Below are 7,059 nucleotides of genomic sequence, written 5' to 3' on the forward strand. Positions count from 1 at the left end.
AAAAAAAAAATCTATTACAAATTTCTCTCTCAACCTCAAAGCCACTCAAACCTCCCTACCTATTGCGTACGCAACAACTCCAAAACAAAATTCAATCATAAATCTCTCCAAAAAACTCCTTTATAAAAAAAAAAAAAAAATCTATAACACATTTCTCTCTCAACCTCAAAAGCACTCAAACCTCCCTACCTATTGCGTACGCAACAACTTCAAAACAAAATTTTATCACAAATCCTCCAAAAAACTCTTCTCACTACACTTTATTACAAATATCTCTATCAACCTCAAAACCACTCAAATGTCCTACCTATTGCGTACGCAACAACTTCAAAACAAAATTCAATCATAAATCTTTTCAAAAAACTCTTCTCACTACACTTTATTAATATAAGAAATCCATTTATAATATTTTTACCCCATAATATAATATATTAACTAATGTTAAAATATAATTTTACTAAAAATATATATTATTAATCTATAAATTAATATAAATATTATATAATTATTATATAAATAAATATATAAATACATTAATTTAAGAAAAAAATTGAAAGGAGATCTTCTAGCATATGTGCTTTATATAATACTTAGTCTTAAAACAATGAAGAATTAGTGAATATATTGCTCTTCTATACATTATTAACTTAAAAACTAATATAAATATAAATTAATTATTATATAAATTTAAATAAATATATAAATAATTAATATTATACATTAATAACATTTAAAATTATGTAGATTATATACTAATAACCTTTCAATTTTAAAAAGTAGTCAATAAAAGAATTAAATTAATTTTAAAATTTAGAAAATATTAAAATTTACACACTTACTTTTAGCATGTATGCTTTTATTCCATGTGTATAATACTTGTTAGTTAGTCAAAAAATGAAAAATTAGATAATGTATTTGTAAGGTAGGTATTTAAAACCATAGAATCTAGAAGACTACACTATCATTGCATCCATATCATTTTTTTACTTTAGTAACCATCAGATATCCATGATTCCATGTGTATAATACTTGTTAGTTAGTCGAAAGAATGCAAAATTAGATAATGTATTTGTAAGGTAGGTATTTAAAACCATAGAATCTAGAAGACTACAGTATCATTGCATCCATATCATTTTTTTTACTTTAGCAAGCACCAGATATCCATGGTATCCATGATATGGAATACATATTTCTTAGAATGTCCATGATATGGAATATATATTTCTTCGAATATTTCTTATCAAATACTTTTTCATTTCTTTTCATACACCATGCACTTCTTCCTAATCAGTGTGCATACATCACTTCTTCGTGCTTTTAGCCTATGTACTTGTTCCTAATCAGTAGGATACTTTGAGTAGGTAGGCTTGTAACTACTTAAAGTAAAGCCTTTGCAAAGAATCGTACCTTTTGATACACCATGCAGCATGAATGTAAAAAAATATGAATCGGTGTGCTTTTAGCCTATGTGCTTGTCCCTAATCAGTAGGATACTTTGACTAGGTAGACTTATACTTACTTAAAGTAAAGCCTTTGCAATGTATCATACCTATAAACAAAACACTTTGGAAAGCATATAACATATAGTCTATATATATCTAAACTAAATACTTTAGAATGCATATTTTATATAGTCTATATATCTTAAATCTTACACCCTAAATCTTAAATCCTAAAGTTTCCTAAATCTTAGGTTATATAATCTAAGCTCTTAAACTTATATAATAGTTATAATTCCTAAACCTTCAATCCTAATCCCTATAACTTAAATTCTAAAACCTAATTTTCAATTCTAAACCCTAGATTCTACACTCTAAGCTCATGATCTTATATACTAAACCTTAAAACCTAAATCCTAAACCCTAAAACAATAATCATAAACCCTAAAAGCTAAACCCTAAACCCTATATTTTTAACCCTAAACCCTAAATCCTAAACCCTAAACCCTAAAAATATAATCATAAACACTAAACCCTAAACACTAAATCTTAAATCCTAAGCCCTAAATCCTTAACCCTAAATACTAAACCCTAAACCCTAACCCTAAAATACAATCAAAATTTTATGATTTTTCTCGATTTGTGCAACATGTTAGATATACCCTCAACCTGTTGCTTAAGCAACAGGTTGGGGGGTATATCCGACCTGTTGCACAAATCGAGAATTTTCTCGATTTATGCAACAGGTCGGATATACCCCCCAACCTGTTGCTCAAGCAACAGGTTGGGGGATATACCCGCAACCTGTTGCTCAAGCAACAGGTTGGGGGGTATATATTAAACATGTTGCACAAATCGAGAATTTTCTTGATTTGTGCAACAGGTTGGGGGTATATCCAACCTGTTGCACAAATCAAGAAAATTCTCGATTTGTGCAACATGTTGGAGTATATCCAACTTGATTTGTGCAACAGGTTGGATATACCCCCAACCTGTTGCTCAAGCAACAGGTTGGGGGGTATATCCGACCTGTTGCACAAATCGAGAATTTTCTCGATTTGTGCAACAGGTCGGATATACCCCCCAACCTGTTGCTTGAGCAACAGGTTGGGGGTATATCCAAAAATTCTCGATTTGTGCAACAGGTCGGATATACCCCCCAACCTGTTGCTTGAGCAACAGGTTGGGGGTATATCCAACCTGTTGCACAAATCAAGTTGCAACAGGTTGGGGGTATATCCAACCTGTTGCACAAATCGAGAAAATTCTCGATTTGTGCAACAGGTCGGATATACCCCCAACCTGTTGCTTGACGATTTGTGCAACAGGTCGGATATACCCCCCAACCTGTTGCTCAAGCAACAGGTTGGGGGTATATCCAACCTGTTGCACAAATCAAGAAAATTCTTGATTTGTGCAACATGTTGGATATACCCCCCAACCTGTTGCTTGAGCAACAGGTTGCGGGTATATCCCCCAACCTGTTGCTTGAGCAACAGGTTGTTGGGGGGTATATCCGACCTGTTGCACAAATCGAGAAAATTCTCGATTTGTGCAACAGGTCGGATATACCCCCCAACGTGTTGCTCAAGCAACAGGTTGGGGGTATATCTAACATGTTGCATAAATCGAGAAAAATCATAAAATTTTGATTGTATTTTAGGGTTAGGGTTTAGGGTTTAGTATTTAGGGTTAAGGATTTAGGGCTTAGGATTTAAGATTTAGTGTTTAGGGTTTAGTGTTTATGATTATATTTTTAGGGTTTAGGGTTTAGGATTTAGGGTTTAGGGTTTAAGAATTAAATGTTTAAAGTTTAGGATTTACGGTGGTTAAGATGTTTTGGTATTAATTATTTAAAGTTTAGGATGTAGGGTTTAGGTTAATGCCTTCTCTGCTAGTTTTGATATAGAAGTTATTAAGTAATAATAAGCTCAATGATTATTTATTAAATGTTCATTTTGAGTTGCTAATTTACTTTTATACATAAAACAGGTATTCACCCTAACAGAGGGTATGGATGTGGTGTTATATGAGAAGAATGAAGTGGTGGCTTTTGGACGAATTCATAGTCTTGATCCTATGAATGTGTGTCATTTTCAACGTTGTGGTGAGAGAAGATGTGTAGTGATAATCACCAACGTTGTAAATCCTGAAGTACATTTAAAATATCCACATGGAGACTTTGAAACATTGGGAGATATCTTACAATGTGATATATTTGATATGCAAGCACACAGAACACTCTGGGACCAAGACGAAATTGTTCCAAAGACATACTTTCAAGATATCAAGAAAACTTATATCCAGGGGGAAAAAGTACAGATGTTATCTCGCTTCGGAGAAGTTTTAGCAATTGGCAACTTTAAGGGCTATGCTCAGAGTTTTCTCTGTATAGTGGAGATAATTAAGTTGACTAGTGCAGGTGTTATTCTAAATGCAATGGATAGTACTTCACAATTAGACGTCCATAATACTACGTCTCAACTACAAGTTCATAGTACTTGTAAATGGGGGTTAGCTTTCTTGAAATCAAGTTTGCCCAAGACAGTTTCCTTCAATGTCATGGAAGACACAACAGAATATTATCAGAAGAAAAAGACTATAACACAAATGGGATCCAAATTGATAAGAAGCTATAGCAGTAATCAAGAGTATCATAGTGGCATGCTCACAGGTATCGAGGACATTATAGTAACAGATGTTGATGCAGAAAAGGTTTCTTGTGTTGCAAGTGACTCAAATATACTCACTGGTATAGAAGACTTGTCTTGTGTTGCAAGTGACTCGAACAGGCTCACTGGTATAGAAGACTTGTCATGTGTTGCAAGTGACTCGAACAGGCTCACTGGTATAGAAGATTTATCATGTGTTGCAAGTGACTCAAACAGGCTCACTGGTATAGAAGACTTGTCTTGTGCTGCAAGTGACTCAAACATGCTTATTGATATAAAAGACAGAAGATGTGTTGAAAATAATAAGATGGGACCACAAAGAAAAATACACGCAAAGATCAATGGGATAAGTGATGCAATAACAGGAATTGATGATATTAGTGACAATGATCATGATGTTACCACTCGAATACAAGGCAAAAGGGGCAGAGAATCTGAGAATATTGTTGCTAGCATGCTAGAGAATATAGATGGGAGAATCTTGAGTTACGAAGGACAAACAGTTCAACCACAAAATTCAAGAGGCATTGGCAACAAATTGACATCAATGAACATGTCGACCAAATTGCCATTTCCAAGATATTATAAGGTATCAAATAATTCTCAAGCCTACACAGCATTTGATTATAAAGATGAAGATTCAAGGGAAATGGATTCGAGGTTTGATGGTCTTACAACTAGAAAACGCAAGACACTATTTACAAAAAGAAAGTATGTGAGTGTGAAGAGGCGAAGAATCATGGCATCAATTCCAGAACCAAAGAGACATGTGATGCTATCCGAGGAGAATATGGAAAGGATGCTTATGCGAGTTTGTTGCAAGAGACTTTGCATTAGAAAAGTTGGGAAAGATGATTGTGCAGCCATACGCCTTGGTATTTGGAGTAAGACAGCGCCTAATAGACATAACTATCTTCTTCAAGAGTTTTCATGCTTTCTTCATCAAGGCACTAATCAAGATTTGAGCACAGGACACTGTAAACCTAGATTGAAACCCATGGTTAATGGGAGACCCATTTGCAATCGAGGATATCAATGGTTAACTGGACTATCACATGGCACATATTGGACCATCTGGGCAGAGGTGAAAGAAAAAGTTATTCATACAATTCATGGAAATACCTACAAGCTTAAATGCCATGGAAGCACTATAAATGCAACCGCAACATTAAAGCAAGTTCTCGAAGACCATGCATTACCGCAGCCTCATCTTCAACAAACAATGCTAGATGGACGTGTCGAATGCCAACAACATCTTCCTTTGGGAATGACAAAGAAGGTCGTCCTAGAGACTGTCAATAAAACTTTACAAGACAGAGACGAGAGCATGATTTCACGATCAACCTTGTACAAAATTTGGCGTAGAGATTTTTGCCATGTCAAGACACCATCAAAGCAAAGGATGTCAAAATGTAAGACATGTGATGAATTAAAAAATGCCATTGAACATAGTAAATGTGAGCAGCAGCGAGGAAGATATATTAAATGGCGATCAATCCATTTACGTCATGTGCAGGATGCTCGAAAGTTGTATGCTTCTTGGAGAGAGGAAGCTATTTCACATGTCAATAAGTCCATGTGCATCACCATTGATGGCATGGACCAGAATACAACCACTTTGCCACGATATAGACGTATCCCACCGGCATTGGAGGGCAAACGTGGACTAAAAACACACTTGTGTGGAGTATTAGTACATGGATACCGAATCTTTTGTGATGTATGGATTGATAGTTTGCATGACCATGATAGTAACCAAGTTGTTACATCAATCATGAAAGCAATAAGAAAGGTCAGAGATGCTCGCGGATGTTTGCCTAACACATTGCGAATACAAGCTGATAATTGTTGGAGAGAGAACAAGAATAAATATATATTTGCTTTATGCTCTATGTTGGTTGGTTTGAAAATATTTGAAGAAGTGGAAGTTGGCTTTCTTCTTGTCGGCCATACACATGAAGACATAGATCAAATCTTCAGTGTTATCTCTGGTGAGTTGAAGGCAATGGATGTTTTGACAATGGAGGATATGCTATTTCGAATTGGGAAAAAAATTGGAGGTTCTCGTAAGGAAGAATCAAAAGTGGCTATCTTAGAGAGGATGGTAGATTGGAGAGCATTTATAGAGCCACATTTACAAACAGGAGATGATGCCCTAATAGGACACACAAATCCACACTACTTTCGGTTTCACATGCATAACAATATTCCAGTGATGCAATGGAAGCACTACTCAGTAGATGGAGATCATTTATGGAGTGAGTCATATGCTTTGTTACAACGAATAATTCCATTGGAGGAAACTAGATTTGTTCTTGCAAAAAACAAATCACTTGACATAGATGAAATGAAAGGCTTGAAAGCCTTCATTAAACATCTTCAAAGTATGATGCAGAAATATCCTGAGCAATCAACTAAGAATTTGGAGACAATTAAATCAACTAAAGCACTTATCCAATCTTTAGAAAGACAAGAAAACTTAATGAGCATTGAATACTCTGAATCCTTTTGGCCGGAACAAGCTAGGTCACCAAGTTTTCCTTTGGATATAAATATGTTAGTAGATATGGAGGAAGCAGAGGAATGCCTTTTACCTCGAAAATATTGTGGCAGGAAGGGAGACAAACCCTTACCAGAGTTTATACCATGTAATGAGATTGAAGAGGGTCTATTTGTTGCAGTTTGGGCATGTGATCCGGGTTCAGAGTTGGATGACCAAGGTGGCCCAATTTGGGTTGCAAAGGTTACTAAGATAGAAAGGGATGACAAGGGAACTCCTATAACATTTACAGCTTTATGGTATGAACCAAAGCCATTAAAAAATCTCCCGAGAAGATATAACATAAAACAACTCTATGAGGGATGCTTGCAAAAGAAACGTGAATGGGTTCCAAATAATGAGGGATTAACAGAGGTGGAAGTCAGTAGCATTATTCATTGCTGGAAAT

This window comes from Dipteris shenzhenensis, chromosome 16 (genome assembly GCF_047967505.1).
Source record: "Dipteris shenzhenensis isolate YYH24624 ecotype China chromosome 16, Dip_SZ_1.0, whole genome shotgun sequence".
Taxonomy (NCBI): Eukaryota; Viridiplantae; Streptophyta; class Polypodiopsida; order Gleicheniales; family Dipteridaceae; genus Dipteris; species Dipteris shenzhenensis.